The 21817-nt window shown below is 41.2% G+C and overlaps 1 protein-coding gene across 1 annotated transcript in view; it reads left to right on the top strand.

Annotated features, from left to right (window-relative positions):
- Window positions 1-5741: 5741 nt before the first annotated feature.
- The window catches only part of elfn2b (extracellular leucine-rich repeat and fibronectin type III domain containing 2b), a 94118-nt gene continuing 78042 nt past the window's right edge, over window positions 5742-21817 (top strand). The window contains exon 1 of the mRNA XM_033645039.2: window positions 5742-5852. The gene's annotated coding sequence lies outside the window, so the exon portion shown is untranslated. The remainder of the gene's footprint in view (window positions 5853-21817) is intronic.

Below are 21817 nucleotides of genomic sequence, written 5' to 3'. Positions count from 1 at the left end.
GAAATTTGTACCGACAATTTTCAACCCAATCGCCAAATAATGCCAAATAAACCAGGGATATGTTACATTTGCTACTATTATATAGAGGGTACATTGAAACTTTCCATTTCATCAATGCTGTGGATAACACAGGTATGTTCAGGCACAAAAACACTTGCTTATATCGAGAAAAAGATCATGTTTTGGCTTAAAATACCCAGTTTTCGGGGCACGATCCCCATTGGAAATGCAGCAATATCACAGTAAACAACAACCTAGCACTATCCCTGCTGGAAAAACAGCAACAGGTTGCTACAAACCATCCATGTTCGGTGCCTAAAAATGTGCTGGAAACACAGCAATGGCTTGCTAAATTACAGCTGGTTTAGTTGTATGTTGGTCTCGAACACACTGATGCTTTTGCAATGGATATTAAATGCACTGAAAGAACACTGGCATCAGACAAAGTCAGCTCCATGCTCACCATGTTGCTTAAAATCATAAGATATCTTCCGCGGCATACACATACATCTGACCTTGCCTTGTCATCATCTTCTTCTGTTGAGTTTTATGGCAGTTGGCATCCATAAGTGTTGCATTGCCGCCATCTGCTGGACTGTCTCTTACGACTATCTCCAGGGCTGAAAAATACAGCCTACGTGAAAGTGCCAAAATCTATAGTTCCTCTAATGCAGTGGTTCTCAACTGGTCTATCCTCAGGACCCATATTTTTCCTCAGTCAGTAAGTCATGACTCAAATTTTTGACTCTCCACTCAAATTTTTTCACAGACACATTAATATACAATAGTCTTTTGGTGCGTATTCATGGCTTTTCATCATCTTTGCATTGACTATTGTATGTAATATACAGAGTAACATTTTGAGAATTTCTAGAAAATATTTCTAGAAAAAAAAGCTGTAAAATTACATTAACAAAGTTGCAATATTTTGCAAAAAAGTTGCAAAATTTTTAGAAAAGTTAAGACATTTTACGAAAAAGTCATAAAATTTTGAGAAAGAAATTATAAAATTTTGAGAAAAAAGTAAGATTTTAAGGAAAAATCATTAAATTTTTTTAAAAAAGTCAAAATATTGAGAAAAATCTTTAAATTTTGAGACAAAAGTCGTAAAACTTTAAGAAAAGATCATACAATTTTTAGAAAAAAGTTACAATATTTCACAAACGATTTGTGAATCCGCGACCCAGTCAAAATGACCCTCAACTCACTTTTGGGTCCTGACCCACCAGTTGAGAACCACTGCTCTAATGGCTACTTGAAACTGGTCGCCATAGACACCCATGTTTAAATGCCCAACTTTACATGTTTACAGCCTGGCAATAATTGAGTGGCATGCTGTCTGTGAGGCATCACCACAGCCTATGAGTCAGATTCCCCCCTCCCTCCTCCACCGCTCCACCCTCTCATCCAAATTTGGTCCACAAAACATGAGTCCACAAACAAATGTGTGACGTCATGGTGGCTACATCCATTTATAGACATACATATACAGTCTGTGCCCTTCTCCCATCTATCACAGCATTGCCATGGCATGTGTCAAAAGACAAAAGATGGAAAAGTTTCTGAATATAGTGCTTTAGTCTCTGTTTTCCTCCAGCTCAACTCTTGCACACAGTTCAACCAGTTAGCTCAAGGCCATTATCAGATGTGCAAAGGTAAAGATGGAACAAAAACTTCTCACCCAGGGCTAATGGAGGGTGAGTCAGTGAACACACTCTCCTGCTCGTGTCTCTCTCCCTTGCTCTCATTTTTGCCTTCTGCTCTTGTTTTTCCTCTTCTAATCTAGGCCTGCTAATTTCCCTCGATTGCATTCAGCCAATAAGTGCAGTCTACGGATCAGGACTGACCAAACACAGTCTAGATGGGATTACTAGAGCAGGATTTTCCCAGTTAGTTCTTTTCAAGACACGTCTTCCACTCAGCTGTGTGGATGCTGAAAGAAAAAATGTTGTGGCTGCATTGGTACCCTCTGAGTGACATGTATAATAACATGGTTGTGCAGTAAGAAACTATTTTTGATGCAAACAATCTTGATCTATTATTGGTTGTTGTCTAACCCTGGCACAGTTTTATTTTTGCTTATGACATGCACAATGTGGCCTACGTTATGTGAAAGCACAAGCTTAAAACACATGACTACACATCTTCCCAGCTGCAATAGATAACAGATTTTTTTAAGCATCATGCCAAGACAAGCCATTGTGCTCTTGCTTAACACTACAGACACTGATAATGAGAAAATATTAATGAGAGTCTCAGTGCCGCATCAGTCTCTGGAGCTAATAGTCCTCCACTGACAGAGAAAAGAGGCACAGATAGGGGAGAGAGCGAGTTAATGAGCTGAAGTATACACGTGTGTTTGCATGTGTCTGCGCGCGCCTGCTTTTGTGAGCGAGAAAGACGAGGAGACAAAAAAAAAAGCGAGAGTGAGAAATGGGGGGGGGGGGGGGGGGGGGGTGCTAATTGAGTATAATCACACCTTCAACATATTCCTCCATGTGAAAGAGGCAGAATCAACCTTCCTGCCCGCCCACACACGCATGCACAACATCGTCAGGGTCTTCTCTTCCCTCGCTCTGGATGTGCAACAGCTTGATTCACAAACTGCTGGAGACTTATTCACATCCCACCTCCCCCACCTCTCGCTCCATCTTTCATTCTTCAAGCCTCAATGTGTATGTGGACAAAACAAACAACAAAGATTACATGTAAAAAAAAAGGGAGAAGGAGGAGCTCCATCATGCCCCTAAATCTTTGCAACGTGCCTTCAACATGTGACACCTGTGTGTTGATGTGACTGAATCTGTCGTGTTAAAAGTGTTCATATCATGGAGCTAAATCTTGCTTCCTTCCTCACTTCCTCCGGTGGTGTTTCTGGACTCTAGGGAGCCCCAGGCACAGAAGTCCATAGAGGCCTTGACAGTTGTGCTGATGGCTAAACATGATGTTGTATGTATGGCAGTAACAGGTAGTTAGATGACTCTCCAAACTAACAGTCAGTTAAAGCGGGCCCCATCAAGGCAGTAATTATAACATTGGGGGGGATGGCATTTATGTATGCAGCTCCTTATGTGTAGAATCTTCTGCAGAAGGACTTAAAGTTGCACTCATTGGTTCCTCTTGGCTGTGTCAAAGCACCGTTGCAGGATTTTTGCATAGAATCATCTATATGCCAGTGTCACAGTGTGTCGTATCTGGTCTTTTAAGTCACGTGTAGTTGCTGTTTTTTGCTTTACATTTTTATTCTGTATTTTGTTCTATGTTTCTGCCTGTCTTGGCCGGGACCGTCTTGGGAAAAGGGATGATTAATCTCAAGAGGTTTTTCTGGTTAAATAGAATTTAAAAAAAATGGCTACAGCCTTGGGGCCCCACTTAAGGTTTTTTGAGCACAGCAAAAGTGCACTGTAGTGGCTTTATGAGAGGTTTAAGGAGGTTTGTAGTTGTCATTGCAAAATGTGCAACCAACAGGAGTGGCCATCGGGGGCTCCTTTTCCATCATTTTTTGGGGTGGCCCCCAAACACTTGCCCAGTTTGCCCTCCTGATTGTGTGCCCCTGGCTCCCTTCCACCCTTTCTCACTTTTTTATAACCACATCTGCATTCATTTATCAGTGTAATTAGCAATGACGATTTACAGAGGCTAATAGGGTTGTTTGTGATTGTACGTGTTCATCTGTCTTTTTGTCTTCAAAGGGGAATTCTGAATGGACTGTAGGTGTGTTAAGTTTGTAAAAAATACGCTTTATTTTAAAGTACAGTGAATTTCTGGCACAGGCTTTTAGTTTAAAGTGCCATTTCCTGCTATAGATTGGTGACTAATGGACAGACTTGACAGAGACAGCAAAGTAGCTCAACAACATGGCCAAATGCAAGTATGAGATTGAATGTATTAACCTGTGTGGACCGTGAACTAGTGACTAAGGATCAATCTGCACCCTGTGGCTGGACCAGTTGGGAACCACTGGCAAAAGATACTCCGAGTATATTAGTAAACATGAACAAATCTTTCCGAAATTCAAAAAAATAGAGTGCTAAAAGTCAAATTTGTGATTAAAGTCTGGAGCTGCTCCATGTACAATGAATTGAGTCACAGAAATCCTCGTAGGCGATCTCCGTTTATTCCTGACAGCAAGGGGTAAAAACAAAATCTTCTGTCAATTATGACCACATCAACTCAAGCCCCTCTCCCACGGAGCACAACAGGAAAAAGGGCGGCCATGTTACATTCAGTTAAGTATAATAAAACACAGAAAACATACCTGACAGCAAGAGGCAAAAACAAAATCTTCTGTCAATTACAACCATATAAACTCGAGCCCCTGCACACATTAAGTGACACAGGAATATGTTAGCATAAAACAAACTTATAAACAGCTTAACAGCACTAAAACACATAAATTATCACGAGAGCAATGCCACTTACCTCTCCCACGGAGCACAACAACAAAAGGGGAGAGGCAAGGGGGGAAACACCCCTTTATAGGTGGGGTACTCCCAAAGTTGAACGTAGGGGTGCAGAAACTGAGTATCAGACATTCCACATATTGACTATGGAGGCCCAAGTGTGTCTGTCAGGTAACAACAACTGAAACAAATGTTGTAAATCTGACTTTGTTACACATATTACTGCTGTATAATTGACCCTGTTACAATTATGCACTACAGACTCCAGCCCTGGTGGTGCAGTGGTTAGCATCATTGCCTCACAGCAAGAGGGTTCCTAGTTTGAACCCAGGGTGGGTGGTTAAAACTCGGGGTGGGAGAGCCCTTCTGTGTGGAGATTGCATGTTCTCCCCATGCTCCAGCTTCCTCCCACAGTCCAAAGACATGCAGGTTTGGTTAACTGGTGACTCTAAATTGGCCATAGGTGTGAACGTGAGCATGAATGGTATGGTTGTTTGTCTCTATGTGTCAGGGTGTATCCTGCCTTTTGCCCATTGTCAGCTGGGATAGGCTCCAGCCCCCCATGACCGCTAACAGGATAAGTGTTTATGGAAATTGAATGAATGAATGAATGAATGAATGAATGAATGAATGAATGAATGAATAGTGCATGAAGTCTGGAGGTGCTCCACAAATAAGAATTACATATAAGTATATGGGTCCATGTTCTGTTTCACAACTGAGATCGCTACGATAGAATAAAGCTCATTTAGGTATGAAAAACAGACTTTCTGTGGGTCCACAAAATCAGACTGCCACTCATTGTCTATGGAGCAGCTCCAGCCTCTATACCCTATGACATCACAAGTTTGAAACTTACTGGTTTCTGGCTTTGAGAGAGAGAAGCTCATATTCACAAATATTTACTATAGGACATTGAAATAACATTTTAATTATCTAATTATGTGGTGTTCCCCCTTTAATGTCTGTTAGATGTTGATCTGGGGTGATGCTGTAGCCCATACATGAGTCTGACTACCATCTCTCATTGATAAATATGTGTCTCTGCCACTCTCCCATATACCACATGCCTGTCTGAATATATCCATTAATAATTATTTTCAGGATTTATTTAATATTCTTTCAATACCAGTTGCTATTTTTTTGCCCCACAGTGGTTAATGAAAGTACACGCTGCTACAAAGTGTGTCTGCAGGTATTCACTCCACAGCTGTAGAGGCAGATGCCCACTGCAGTTCAACCATATTACTCTACGCAGAGGTCTGTGCATCCTCCACCTCTCCCTCTCTTCATCTCTATCTCTCCTCCTCTCTCTCTCTCTCTCTCTCTCTCTCTCTCAGTCATCCTCTCCCACCGCGCTGCTGAGCCTGCGACGTTAGCAGTGGATGAAAAAAAAAATCTCTTTGCTTCAGCCAACGGACGCATAATTTTGAAAGGAAATAAGTGAAGGTACTGTACGAAAAATTGTACGTTTCCATCTTAGGACTTGTAATAATATGATTTTAAAAAATGATGTGATGTATCTTTGGTGTGATAAATCATGTGCGATGGATGCAAGCGACGGCAGCAGAGCGAGCATGCACCTGCACTACAGACTCCAACGCTCTGTTGGGTTGAGTCCTCTTGGTGCAACAGAAGCCCATATGGTTGATCGTTACGGGGGCATGTTTTTCTGCTCGGGGTTGGCATTAAGTGCGATTTTGAGCGGACTTGTGATATTGAATAATAACGGATAAAGATTTTATTGTTGGGTATTAAGTCTGTTTCCCCCCGTTTGGCTACAGTTGTTGTATAGTAGCACAACACGCTTTTTTCTGCATGTTCGGGTTTTAAATGCCAAACAGAAGTGATTAAAAATCTGCGCCCATAGATTTAAAGTGTCACATGAAGCCAGGCTGGTATTTATGCTGGGTTCTGCGGGGATAGGATGGACGGGCAGAGTACGCGCCATGGACAGATGTGCGAGAAGGGATTTAGTATCGAGGGAGGAATCACGCAGGGGATAAAACTGGCGATGCGTGTGTGTGTGTGTGTGTGTGTGTGTGTTCCAGCTTGTGTTTTTTTAGGGTGAGTGGCCCAGCTTTCCAGCAGTGTTGACTACTATGTCGCACGACAGGCGCCACACTTTACCTGCAATGAGGGCTTCAGTGTCAGCTGCCTTCAGTTCTTCTGTGCTCGTGCGTGCGTGTGAGTCAGTGAGAGAGATAGAGAGGGAGAGAGAGATTTCCTGCCAGCAGCAGCAACAGTGTCCGACTACTGACCGATGGACCACACAGATTCCTTCGCCCACACATTCTCCACTGCCAGGCACGAGATAACACGTAGCAACTGTGAGCAGCATTTTAAAATGATCTGCCACTACGTCGGTTCAATTAATCAGCAGTGTGTGTGAGAGACAGTTAAAGGTGTCCATCAACCCCGTGACTCTGTGCTAAACGGCAGAGCATGGTGGACGGAGTGCAGAGAGCTTCAGCACCACGGAGAGCGCATTGTGCTGACCGAGCGCAAAACAGGCTTTGATGGACTGTATTTGGGAGATTGAATGGATCTAAGATGTGACAAGTGTATGCTCGAGCATGATCTGCATGCATGATGTTAATGCGGGGAGCAGTTTCTTGTTCACTTGGGTGATTCGAGGATAATAGCAGGAGATATCAAAGAGGAATCAGGAGTTGAGTTCTGCATGGGAGTGTTTGGCTGGAATAAGGAAGCTGGCAGATGGCACAATTCTTTTGTTTTTGTTTACACAGTCATTCACTTTTAAAAGTTAGAACTAACTGTTTAGTGTTTGCCAAACCATCAAAATTGTTTTTTTAAATACCACTTACAACTCAATATATTTGAGATTAAATGTTGTTACAGTGCAATCCATATTACTATCAAATACCATTACACATATTTCCATAGCTTTTTAATTTCATTTTCTGTAACCGCTTATCGTCTTGAAGGTCACGGGGGGGGGGGGGTTGGGGGGGGGGGGGGGGGGGGGCTGGAGCCTATCCCAGCTGACATTGGGTGAGAGGCAGGGTACACCCTGGACAGGTCGCCAGACTATGACAGGGCTGACACATAGAGACAGACAACCATTCACACTCACATTCACACCTATGGACAATTTAGAGTCACCATTTAACCTGCATGTCTTTGGACTGTGGGGGGAAGCTGGAGTACCCTGAGAAAACCCATGCTGACATGGGGAGAACATGCAAACTCTCAAGTCAAGAGCCTTGCTACCCAGCTGGCACCAGGTGTCTATATGACATTAGAAAGATGCTGGACTCTTACATCAGAGTGAAATTTGGGTTGATGATATTTTGAATATCTAGATTTTACATTGTGTGGACGTTGACATTATGACATTTTGAAGACACTTGGTTTTTGTTCTTCATACCTTACAACTGAATATCATTATAGACCCTTTTAGGGCCAACTTCACAATGACGTCAGTTTGTTAGCTGGAGGCAAAACACGACTCGCCACCACATGGCTGTAGGCTACATACTGTAGGAGTCTTTAAATGTTGGTGTTGTTGTGTTTTTGGGTGCTAGAATAGAAATCATGGCTTAAAACTTAAATTCTATCACATACCAGCTGCCACTGCCCGTCAAAACAAAAACAGCTATGGTTAAATGTGATAAGACGAAGGGACTGAATGGAGATGATCACCAAAAATGTTCATCAAAAAAAGTATTTCTTGTTGTAGGGATGAATAACGTTATGTGTATTAAGGGTAATCAAAAATAGACGTAGTCCTGACATTACATTTTGGTCACCTGATGTTACAGTCTAAATTCAACCAAATATCAGTATCTAAGGATGTTAGTGGTCAGCTGGGTGCAGTCAGCTCATGTTGGTCTTACACTGAAGAATCAATGTCAATAAGGCCGCACTGTTTCTGTAATCAGTGGCTGATCAATAGTTAATAACATCAGGTTCTGCTCAAAATCGTTTTGCAAAGAAGACGGATGCATTCTCATACAGTAAATTGCTTTCAGTTAATAAGGAAACCCTCTCCTAGTGGCTGTACCATCCATGCTGAAGCCTAGCCCATCAATCATTGGTCACACCCACTTGAATTAAGTAGAAATACATAAGGAAAACATGCTAAGCCACAATGCCTCACATTATGCCCTGTCTTGTATTACACCCCTTTGGTTTCCACACATTCATCCTCTCTCCACCTGCTGCATTCATTTATCCTATTCTGCTTATCTCCCTAAATCCATTCCCTCCTGATGTCGATGATTCCCAATGTCGCCCTTGGAGGAATGATGAGCAGTCTCCAATCAATTGCAATCACAGATCAGTGGTGTACCAGGAAAAAGGGGGAGAGGAAATCAGTAGGGGAGGCGGCCCTGGGAGACCTGAATAATGACCACCCACCTACCAAACCCACTGCCTTGTTGCCATGTAATCTTGAGTTCATCAGAATACTATTGAACTATGTTAGCCATAATTCAGGGAATCCATGGCGCTGTCTGTTGGGGTCGCTCTCAAGAGGTGATGGATGTTATGCGGAAAGAAACCTGAAGTGCAATTTTCTTCCTGCTTACTTCACTTGTGTGAAAACCAAGACATGCTGTGAGATACTGTGGAGTTCACTTGGTAAAGAATATGCCAGTGTGAAGGACTGCGTTACAGCAGCAACATAAAGACATGACACAGGAAACATGAAAAATAAATCGAAGAAAAGACACAATAATACAACCAAAAATGACATTACAGATATCTATGAGTAACAAAATAAAATGATAAATTAAGAACTTATTGTTTATTGTATGTTGGTATACTCAACAGTGTCATTTAGTCTGATGAATGATGAACTAAAATGGTATGGCAGTTGAAACTAGGATGTCTAAAAAGAAAAACAAGTTCCCGCAATATCTCTCTTTCCTGCTCAAGACTTAACTGGAACATCTGTCAGTAGACTGGCCTAGTTGGGAGCCAGATGGACAGGAGCTTGAGTAGTTATTGAATAGTTGATAATTAGAGCCATTAGTGTCATGATATTTTTCCGACCTCAGTGCACCGAGAGGCCAACGCACTTAGGGCTCTGCTGACCTAATTAATTCACCCTGCACTCAGCTACAGGTCAAAGTATCAGGCTCCTCATGTGTTGGATTGCATGCAGGGATGGTGTGCTACTACAATACAGGCAAATGATTAGTTGGGTGAGATTTGGAAGATGTTTCATCATCAGTTAAATGCTAGCAAAATAAAGGGATATCAAAGGCTCAGTGTGCAGTATTTAGGGGCATTCAAAACTATCTTTTAATTAGTTAATAATCACCTGAAACTGAGAACAGTTGTGTTTTGTTACCTTAGATTAAGCACCTATATCTACATATGGAGTGAGTCCTCTTCCACAAAGTCCACCATGTTGTTTGTACAGTAGCCCAGAATGGACAAACCAAACACTGGCTCTAGGTAGGGCCACTCACATTTTCACATTTTTGGCTTGATGACCATATTTTTCCTACATGCTTTGCACACAGGAGTTTCAAGTTTCAATTCTGCAACCTCACCACTAGATGTCACTAAATCCCCCACACTGGACCTTTAAACTCACTTATCCATAATTCCTGAATGACAGCCAAGGGGCAACTTCCAGGGTAAAAAAAATGAAGCCAACACAAAAGTGACAAGGGTGCAGTTCCTTGAATGGCCACTTGGGGCTGGCTCCAAAAGCAATTGAACCCCCATAGACCCTCAGATTAAAAAGCCCAACTTTAGAGCAGAAATAAACATGTTTACAGCCTGCTGCAAAAAAATAGTTTTGGCCTCTATGACTAATGCCCCCCTTTAAGACAACTGTACAGTGTTGAATTTTTATGTAAGTCATCTGTTTACATTTTATTTAGACTTAAAGTTATGCTTAATTAAGGGCAGGCTGCTTTGAGTGAAAGGCCATCTGCCGATAGTGTCCTTGGCTTCCCAGTCAGATCTCCCCCTCGCTCCTTCACAGCACCAGCCTCTCACCCAAATATGCTCACCTTTGGCTCCAAAACAGGTGTGTGATGTCATGGTAGTGCCTTCTATTATTTTTTACAGTTGATGGTGACAGCACATACCTTTGGCGAAATGTTAAGTTGACAAACTCCATGCAAAATGTAACAGTCATGCAATTTCACGGACTAATAAAGCAGATGGTGGCTGGCTGCTTAGCTGACTACTTATCTGTCAGTCATTATCTCTCTCACTAAGTCACTAAACCAAATTCTTTCTCACTATCAACAACTGGCTTTGTTGAGTTGTTGCCGTTAGCAACTCCGTGCTCCAGATACAATGCAACCTTAAAGGCACAATCTGTCAATTCAAAACATGGGATTGAAACTGCTTTGACAGGTTGACAAGTTGATTGGCAAGTCATTTAGTACACAGACAAAAAATTATTAAAGCTACTGATGCTTAAAGCTTAAAAAAGACTGTTTACACTGGTTATGTTGGCAACAAAAAAAAAAAAGAAAAGAAAAACCCAGCATTTAAAATAGGACTATAATTTCAATCATAATAGGATACACAAATAAAATGGCACCTTTTCAACCTCTTTAATTAGTAAAGCAAATATTTGAATGCAATTTACAATGTATTTAATCTTTTTTTCATCCATACATACAGTATGCATCCAAGGATTGTATGGGCTATGGAAAAAAATAAATGTCGGCACAATTCTCTTCAACAAAAGGATGCAAATTTCAGTATTGTGCCTCCTTAATTACACCGTATGCTCACATGTTTCTTATCCTAATTGTATATTCAAGGAACCAGCTCTGTTAGTTCTCAGGCGCACTATTGGCAGTCTTGAATCTTTAGCATTCCCCACCAGCTCCACCTCCCCTGGCCTCCCTTTCCCAGCCACGCCCTCCACATTGATTTCCGTACCCATCAGGAAGGATTATGCAAAGATCCTGAGAGGGATAACCCTTGGGAGACATTCACACTTGCTCACTCCTCCACATCAAATCCTTAGCCATAGCACACTGCGCTCTCTTTCAGCCTAACAGCTGTTGCAGTGCTCCGTGCAATCAATACGACAGTCATGTTTCACAACAACCGTCACTCCTTCACTGCCAGGAACCTGTGGGAGGTCCCCTTGGGCTAGAGACTGAGAGACATGGCAGACAGTGATTCGCTGATGAGGTTTCAGAAACTCGACAGCAACGGCGAGCTTGTTCATTAGCTGTACTTTTGCAAGGCTTGAAAGTGTTGATGAGGGGGGAAACCGCGGTTTTCTGTTCCATGAGAAGATGAGATGAGAGAGTGGACAGCCAGAGGCTCCAGACAGGAGAAATCATAAGGAGAATAAAGAGGCGAAAACATGAAACAGAGAAGGATGAGAACCAAGGAGGTTAAAGAATATAGGAAAGAAGAAAGGCAAGGAATTTAGAGTAAATAATCAGAAGTTGGTGAACCACAAATTTTTAAGACCTTGACTCCTTGGATGGTAGGTACTCTGCTCCTTAGGTATGGTCATATCTCATACCTGTCAACATAACTGCTATGGGCAGAAAAAAAGGTGATGGAAGGTCTTTCGCCCAGTGTTGCAAGCCATGAATCAGGCTTTATAATTGATGGTTGATGCACTTGAACTGAATCAGCAGGTCGCATTGGCATACTGTTTTTATTACCTTCAAAGCCACAGGTAGATCCGTGCAAAATACAGTGGGGGGTTGCTAACCATGTTTAGGAAATCAATGGTATCCAAATACCATTGCTCAATGAACCCACAGCAGTCTTTATGTTGAGGGCAATCATCCGACGATACTGTACTCCTCCTCTCATGTTAATGGATTCACAGCTCAGCACATTATAGCCATAATTGGAGTGACAAAGTGGTGCGAAGTGACCTGACATTGACAAAATGTTTTTGACGGGGAAAAGCTGTTGAGCAGAAAGAAAGGGGGTGGCGCAGCGATGCGTGTCTGTTTGAGGGAAGGTGTTGGTTCTTTTGTGGTGACATACCAAAGCGACGTGTACGTGAGTGCTTAGATGCATGTGTGGACATGCATGTCTCGCTTCAGCACAGAGGGATGTGTGATGTTGTTGACTGAGGTATGATGCGTGTGTATTAGCCACAAGAACCCCCCACCAACACACACATACTCTTGATTGTTCACACTGGCACAAACACTACCACATGCTGTACAAACACACATAAACAAGCAGTTGGAGGTCCTTAGGAAATTTTAAGCCACACTTAATTCCTGCATTACTGGGGATTTCTATGCATCAGTTTGTGTCATTTCTGCGTCAGTTAAAGGAAGAAATGTCTTTAATTTTGTCAAAATAGAAGACCTTCTCAATACACATGTTCTAAGGCTGCTTTCCCCCACTGCCCTGTTTGGTTCAGTTCAATCAAACCCAAGCTGGTTTGCCTCCTGAGTATGGTTCGTTTGTGCAGGTGTGAACACAGCAATCGCGCTTGGATGTACACAGAAACAACCGGAAGAGATGAAGAGATGGTTTGTGGTGAAAACGTGTTCCGACCTCGATCTGAACCAACTGCAGTCACATGACACATTGTTTGGGTTAAACATGAGCATGTTACAGTCCTGGAGGATTATTAATGTGCACCTCCTCCTGTACTGCCTTAATATGCACATTCAACACATCCAATGCATCAAAACATTGTTTTCTAGTTGGAGCCGCGTCTCGTTTTCAAACTGTATGGTTTGACTAAAATGAACAATGACAGCAATATAGTCCACGATGAGCAGCGCTAAAATCAACCTGCGTAGTTGTCCCTCCATTGTGACATTAGAAAGTGTCACAGTTATCTTACAAGCGTACTCTTCTTCAACGTTTTGTTTACTTCCTGGATTTTTCCCCGCATGGAAATTCTGACCAATTGCTCATGGCATTTGATCTGGTCCGCTTGTAAATGCTGCCGTGAGAACACAAACCAACTCTAGGCAATTATGCAACTTTGTAACAAAATTAGTTCCTGATTCAGACCAAAGGAGACAACTCTAGGTCTGAAAGCACCCTAAATATTATGGTGGACGTGTGTTCCCCGCCTCAAAATCCACATACATGTATACCTCTAGCCTGCTTTATATTGCACAGGTGGAAAACATACATTAACGAAAGAATCAAGGTTGTGTAACAAACCTTGCACATCAATTAGATTTACTCATTTTTTCTCTAAATAACCTCATGCTACTCAAGCACTATGACATAGATGGAACTTTATGCTTTGATCATATAGTGCAGACAGTCAAGTGCTTCTATGATGCTGCAAAGGAGGACACATTAATTCAACTAGCCTTATCTCCAGTGGAACAAAGTGTTGGGACGCATTTGGTTTTAATAATCTCCCGAGGAAGAAGGAGCTTGACATGACTCATACAACATGCAGCTGTTACTGTTAGGAGTGCTATTTTCAGGCTCTTACTGCAGTGAACTGTAAGCACTTAAACAAAATGGATTAACTTGTGTTTTTCAGTTTTTTTCAGTGCACTGTAATTTGAAATTGTTTAGTCTCAATCAAAATCATCTGACTGAAAAAAGCAGAGATCAATGTGTGGGAGTTTTTTTTTTTTTTTATTGGGCCAAGTTACAAAAAAAAACGCAGCCATTTAAAACATTTCTGGTGATAATGAGTACAATACATTCCTGCGTGGTAAAACGTTGGCATAAAAATATAAAAGAAGATCAAAGTGGCAGCTGCTTGTTTAATCCAAAATCGATTTTGAATTGGGTTGTGAACGGAAGAATTTTAAAAAGATTAGATAAGCCTTTATTGATCCCTAGAGGGGAAATTCACGTGTGCCAGTAGTACAAAGTAAATAAAGAAAGTAAAAAATAAATAATTAAAAGTATATGAATTAAAAGACTATACAACTATACAAGCTCTGGTAACTATCAAACCTCGACACAAACTTCAAGTAATACATGTAAACAAAACATAGCTGCTGGTGCTTTACTAGGGTTGCCAAAGCTTTCATAGAGATCTGCATGTATGCATATTACGTGCCATGCGCATTACATATGTGCTCATATTTCTCCGTTTGAGGGTGTATCTGTTTAGTTAGTGCTCAGTGTCTGTGTGTGTACAGTATGTGCGTTAAGTAAGGACACCATCTGCCATCATCTTTGCTTCGTGCCAACCCCCCACCCCTATTAACCCACACCCATGCTCGCACACACCAAATCCTTCAGCGTTCGAGTTTGATGAATAATAAAAAAAATAAAAAATAAAAAATGTCTCGGATATGTGTGAGAGAGAAAGCCAGATAGGGACAACATGGAACATGCTGGAAGAAGAGTGGGTGTGATGCAGAGTGCGCTGTAATTGTTAAAGGATGATGAATAAAAAAGCACAAAGACGGAGCAAAATAAAGAAACTGTGGTATTTCGACTTGTGTTTCAGCCTCTGGAATGTTACAATGACATTAGACAGATGCTTACATATTTGCTTGTACGTCACACACACACACACACACACACACACACACATACCTACACACAAATATAGAAATACAATTACGTACACATACTTGCACACATACAAAGTGGATTTTGGAATAATGCCTTGTTTTTTTTCTGGACTGCCCTAGATTCATTTGGCATCTGTGCCGCACACTCATCTCTCTCTCCCTCTCTTTCCCTCTATGTTGTTATTACTCTGCTTTTCCTCTTATTCACACACACACACACATACACACACACACACACACACACGCACACACTGACACTTTCCATCGCCCTCTTTCTTGTAGCCTGCCTCTCGTCTTGAATCTCTCCCTCATTCCCTCTCTTTATCCATCTTTCCCTGTGTCTCTCTCCTTCTCTTAGTACAGACTGCTAAGATCTGGGTATAAATATTTTAGCTCTGTCAACCGCTCTGCATCTGCAGTTTCTCACAGAGACAGTATCTCTGCTGGCCCTGTGTGTGTGTGTGTGTGTGCTAGTGTGCGCATGTGTGTGTGTGTGTGTCTGTATGTCTAGGCACAGTTTAGTTGGGTGAGTGTTGGTATGTTCTACTATGTTGCGGCCTATAGAAACTGACTGTTTCGATGTCTCGGCCTGCAAGATGAGTCCAGAATCAGCTCTTGAAGCAGAGTTCACACAAACTTAACCTCCCTTTTGCCTCAGTAGAGCCAAAATAATTCACCCTGAACCAAAATTATATAAAAGTCAATCCAGGAAAGCCAGTTTGAGTAATGTGAAAGCTTATCCAACGCTGAAACCCTGCACAGTGGTTTGTAACACCATAAGAGTGGACTTTACAACTCTGGAAAGTTATCACAGCTGCAGTTATTCAATCTTTTGCAGTAGAAATACAGCATTTCATTATGTCCCAGCAAAACTTGGGCTAGGTTTAACGTATTTGCTGGATGGCAGTTTAGTTGGGTGAGTGTGGGTATGTTCTTCTAAAGCATCTTTCTACATTCTAACTGTGCCGCAGCCTATAGAAACTGTTTCAATGTCTCAGCCTGCAAGATGAGTCCAGAATCAGCCTGATTTTAAATGTATTGCTCTTGAAGCAGACATTTTTTAGCAGTGCAGAAAGCATAAAAATGTCCAGACGAACCTAACCTGCCCTTTGTCGTAGTATAGCCAAAATAATTCACCCTGAACCCGAATAATAAAAAGTTCAATCCAGGAGAGCCAGTTTGAGTAATAGATCCATGAATGTGAAAGCTTATCCAATGCTGAAACCCTGTACAGTGGTTTATAACACCATAACAGTGGACTTTACAGCTCTGGAAAGTTATCACAGCTGCAGTTATTCAATCTTTTGTCAGCACAATTGCAGTAGAAATACAGCATTTCATTATCTTGCAGCAAAAGCTGAGCCAGGTTCAACTTATTTGCGACGACCCTGTAGTATTTTTGATGGAGCCTTCTGCGTCGGCACCACCGCTGGGCCAACAGATGGGCCCCATTCTAATGAATGAGAGGGCTGCATTTTTTTAACACGGGGCTAAAGTCAGTCTGAACACGGCCTATGAGACGGAAATAAAAAATTCATGATAAGTTGCAAAGTCATGGCTGTTTTGCCACGCTGAACTTCAGCAGATGGTCACGAGTAACCCTGAATGTTTAATCTTGCTGAGGGAGACACTGTTTTTCAAGAGCAATCATTGCTTTTTAGGAGTAAGACCCACCCCAGGTGCCCACCCACTGACTGATATAGAGCAAACACACTGCAGCTAGTCTCTTACATATTCACAAACCATCCTACTCACAAAACATGCAATTATTTGCTAGTAGCTTAAAAGTTATAGTCATCATTGCTGGATATATGGAAATTCCTGAAATCTGCCTGAGTTCTGAGCTGCTGTAGAGTCTTTTTCAGTCTGTTTGGTTTGGTTTCAGGTCACATATGTCACTTAAAACTAATAAACTGACAGGAAAAGAGAGACAGAGTGAGAGGAAGAGAGAGGGAGAGAGGTGGGCTTCAGTGTGATGGGTGAGACAGGAGGAAAACACACACTTGTGCAGACAGACTGAACATGCAGGCCAGAAGCGCTGCAGAGATGGTGGGTAGACTTGTGCTGGAGGATGTAGAAGTAGCAATACCACACTGTAAAAATGCTCCAATAATAGCAGCTGAATGAGCCTAAAGTATAAAGCGTTGTATATTTAGAGTTTGTGTTTCATCTTGATGTCCAGAGTAACTAAGCCTGTCATGCCATGTAGCAGCCCAGTCGTCAGAATAAGATGTGGGCATTGTACGTTTCTGCAAACCATGGATATGTTACATTAAACCTTTAAAGTGACATAGTTCAGATTATATGTATGTGAGCTGAGTGTCTCATCAGTAGCAGAAGAGGATGATGATGCATGACAGTGAGGCGAGCAGGGTGGCAAGCAGCAGACAGTAGCAGACCAACCATTGAGACCAACAGATATCAAACTAGAGCACTCTGAGAGCGCAGACCTCCCCCAAGCAGCTTGGATTTCCTGCCATTTTATTATTTTATCCACTTCGCTTCAGCCGATCACCACCAAAATTGTATCATCTGTTCCTTGTCCCATTATCAACCTTTTCCTGAAAAATTCATCAAAATCCATTAAGAACTTTTCGAGTTATTTTGCAGGCAACCAGACAAACAGACCAGCGCCGGTGAAAACATAACCTCCTTGGCGGAGGTAAAGATGGTATTTTTAACCCTTTAAAACCTGAGCAAATTGGCTTGATTTATTTTAAACACATGGAAGGCAAGAGGGCAATGAACAATGACAGAAAAAATGACCCTAAAAATGAGCAATTAATTAGTAAAAAATAGAAAATATTATAATTATTTTTTTTAACATAATTTTAAAATGTAATAATTATGATAATTATAAATATAGTTTTTCCCTGGCTGTTTATTTTTTCCCTATTTTTTTTTTAAAAAAAAATCTTTTATTTATTTATTTATTTATTTTGCAATCCATGGGACATGTCTTACCAAGTTGTTCAGCACCGTTTTTTAAAGAAATTGAACCAATTTTCTCAGGGTTGAAAGGTTTAAATACTCAGCACACGAAAAGTGTTGTTGTTCCAGATTTCAAAGGGTTAAATGATAGGTCGGGACATTTCCAGACATTTCCAAAGTTTCAGCATATCTGCTACATTTGAAATGCACAGATCTTACATATCCATGATGTGTAGAAATGCCAACAATTACTCTGGCGATTGGGTTGAATGTAGTGTAAGAAAAAAATAACATGAAATGGAAATGCTCCAAGTAAAGTACCTCAAAATTGTACTTCAGCACAGTACTTGAGTAAATGTAGCACTGTACTGTAGACAGACAGACAGGTGTTTGGAGGGCAGAATAATTCAGTTTGTTCCAGGGGATTAGAGATTAGAAACGCATCTCTCACCCCAACCTACAGCCTGCAGACACACATCTGCACTCAGAAGCTGCTTTTACTGATTTCTTCAGCTGACTAAACCTTGACACTGTGTATATGAGCACCTTCATTCATATATAAAAAATGTATTAAAAGAAACCTTCACATTTACCTCATTCAGTTTCCCTTTAGATGCTTTGTGATGCTTACTCAGCTTCTCAGGCACAGAGTCTGGAGTCATGGAGGCTAAAATGTAGAAATACACTGTTGGCTTCAAGTAATCGATAGTCAAACAAATGCTACCTCTCCCCTTGGTCAATAATAATATTGATTGCTGTACATCCTCTGTTAAAACAAGCCAAGGGAAGTTCATTTCTTCTTCTTTTTCATTTTCCAGTATTTTTTTTTTATTTTTTATCAATGTTCTTTTACTGCAGTTCCTCCGGTGTGCAGTCACTCACAGCAGAGCTGAATCACACAGACACACTGCGGGCCCCAAACATAAGTAGACATATGCTGTATAATGTGCACAAACCTAAGCCAAATGCACAGCACATTGCGCGCATAAACACAGCGACACAAACATACATATGCACGCACACACACACACACACACACACACACACATACCTCTTCGCACCCCTAGGGTTTCAAATGATTTCACAAATGCTCACACTTAATCCACCAGCCAGGCGACAAAAGCTTAGACAAGTGTGCGTGAGAATGTGTGTCTGCACCACGGTGGGGTTTAGATACGAAAATGGCACACTTCTACTTATATTTATATTTTCTATATTTCACAGCCCCCTACAGGAGTGATTTTCATCAACTTTTCTTGTTTTTGTTATCATGAAAAATCCACTGCATGCATGAGTTGATGAGGAAAATGAGCAAATATCATATTCAGATAAGCTGGAGTGAACAGACTAGTCAGTGTACATGTACGAAGACCTTTTCTTTAATTTCATATTAAACAACCTTTATACAGACGACTCAGCAGCCCACACCCGTGGTTGCATGGCCTCAGTCGAAAGCAGATAATCTAAGCCGCAAATTAAATCAATGTCGCTGCAGGAAATAGAACTACTTAAGATTTATAGATATAGATTTGATCTTTTCAGGCACAAAGAAATTGCCCAGCTTGCATAAATGACTGACAAAAACAAATACAGAGTTATTTTAAGAATGCCACTTGTAAACTAAGCCACAGCTTCCTTTGTTACGTGACTGATTCAGCCGCGCCAAACATAGATTATGTCTCTGATTTATGCTAAACTCTTATTTAGAGATTATCGTGATGTTGTGGTGAAGAATTTAGGCTTACTCCAAATGTTGCTTTTTAATGCTGTGGACAGAGAGGCCTGTTTTTTTAAGTTAAACATATTTTATCACAGCGATTACAATATAATGTGTATATGACTTTGTGTACAATTGATATGCATGCAGCATTCTCCAGAATGTCTCCAGATGTGAATGCATGGAGCTGGAGCTACACAGATAGCAGAGTAAACTAACAGCTAACTGAATCAAAACATGTATTTATCTGAATTTAGTTTTAAATCAATATGTTTGAGTTCAGGGGTTTGCAACTGACAAGACCCCAAAATCCCAAATGATAATATATAAAGTTATTATTTATTCACTATTTTTTACAAACAATATCATTACAGATAATTATTCATCTTTTGTTATTTGCAAGATTTATTGTTGGCTGCACAATTATCAGCATTAGGCAGTGACAAATTTCTTGGTAAAGTGTTACATCAGTTTGCTCTCTCTGCATTCAGTGGACAGGCCGGTCCATAACATGTTAGCTTGGCACAGAGGCTTAGAGGGAATGTGACTCCTGGTATCTAATTTTCATGTTTTTTGTCTTCTTAGCTTGTTACCATCGGCCACTGATAACCCTACATTGAATGAGTACAGAACACTGTGAGTATAGGAATTACAATGACCAGTCACCAAGACTAACGTTAAGCTAGCTGTCATTAATTACCTTCAAAATGTAGGCTGGCTAAACAATAATATCTTGTTTTCTACTTATACGTGTTTTAAAGGGTCAATGTGTAGGAATCATGGGATTTTGTGGCATCTAGTGGTGAGGAGTGCAAATTGCAACCAGATGAAATGTCTCCCATGTGCCAAGTGTGAACTCCCGTTTAGGATTCCTTCAGTGTTCGTTGTTCAGGAGGTTTTTTACAAGGAGCTGAATCATCCACAGGGGTCTTTTCCTCTTCTAAATAAACATACTAGGAGTTCAAGTTGGTATAAACAGTGAACACAACACTTCCATGTTACAAATCAGTGTTTCTCCGATGCTGTTTGACTCATTGCAAACCGGCCACTAGCTCGGCACCTGTTACTGTTTGCTCACCTTTTTTCTGATCCAGATGTGCAAGAGGTTTTTACCGGGAGCCAAATTAACTGCAGAGATCTCCCCCTCCCTAAAACAAACAGACCTGGCGTCTCATTTATCAACATTGCATACGCACAAAACGAGGCCTAAAAGAGGCGTACACCACTTTGCACGCAAAAGCTGTGATCTATAAAAACAGACTTGATGGGAGAAACTTTGACCCATGCTAATGACCATTTTGGAGACAGGAAATTGGCGAGGCAGATGGTGAGGTGGAAGCTGGATTGTACACATTGTCGAATATTTTTAGGCGCATGCCATTTTTGGCTTTTGTGGGTACATAAATTTTTAGTATGAATCCTGTGTACTGTTTTATAAACGAGACCCAGGGTGATTTAAACTGGTAAAATCACGGACCAAGCAGTTTCACGTTAGAAATCAGTGTTTCTCTGATGCTGTTTGATGCATTGCACATGGGCTGCCAGCACCGCTTTTTTTTTCTGATAACTTAAGATCCACATGTTCAGGAGGTTTTTACCAGGAGCCAAATTATCTGCAGAGGTCTCTTCCTCTCCAAAACAAACAGACTCAGTGATTTAAACCAGAAGAAACACTGAATAAAACAAATTCACGTTACAAAACAGTGTTTTTCCAATACTGCTTGTTGTGGAGGGGCTGCTTACTAACAGCGGTTGACATGAAAACGTAGATATCAACGTAGATATAGACGACTCATTGTCAGGTAACAAACACACTATTCTTATTATCAGGTGATTTTACACTCAAGAAAGCATACTTATAATGTTGTATTTCCAGTTTCCCACACTGGACCTGTAGGAATGTAGGGTTTTTTTGCATTTTAACTGGGTGTTATGTGATGTGTTGATCACATTTTGTTCAGCACTGACATCATACAGTGTATTTAAGTGGATGCCTCTTACAGTACCACATGAGACCCTGATAATGCCCTTTGCTTGTTTATTCATTTGGTGTGGAAAAAAAAAACAGAAAAGAAGAAAATAAACAATGAAACCTTGTCCTGACAGCACCCTGACATTATCTTAACATTATTCTGACGGCATCCCCACCCCTCAGAGATTTGTCATTCATCACCCAAGAGAGGTAGAGACTGAGAGAGAAGGGGCAGGGGGGAAGATTATCAAAGTCCCCATTCTCCCTCTAATCCACAGTGTTCTACCAGAGAGTGTGGCAACACCACAACTCAGTCCAAAACCTAAACCCCTCTGCCAAAGGTTTGGTTAAAACA

The sequence above is a fragment of the Epinephelus lanceolatus genome, chromosome 18 (genome assembly GCF_041903045.1).
Source record: "Epinephelus lanceolatus isolate andai-2023 chromosome 18, ASM4190304v1, whole genome shotgun sequence".
Lineage (NCBI taxonomy): Eukaryota > Metazoa > Chordata > Actinopteri > Perciformes > Serranidae > Epinephelus > Epinephelus lanceolatus.
Note: the sequence above shows the minus strand (reverse complement) of the source record. Positions and strands in the feature narration are given on the sequence as shown.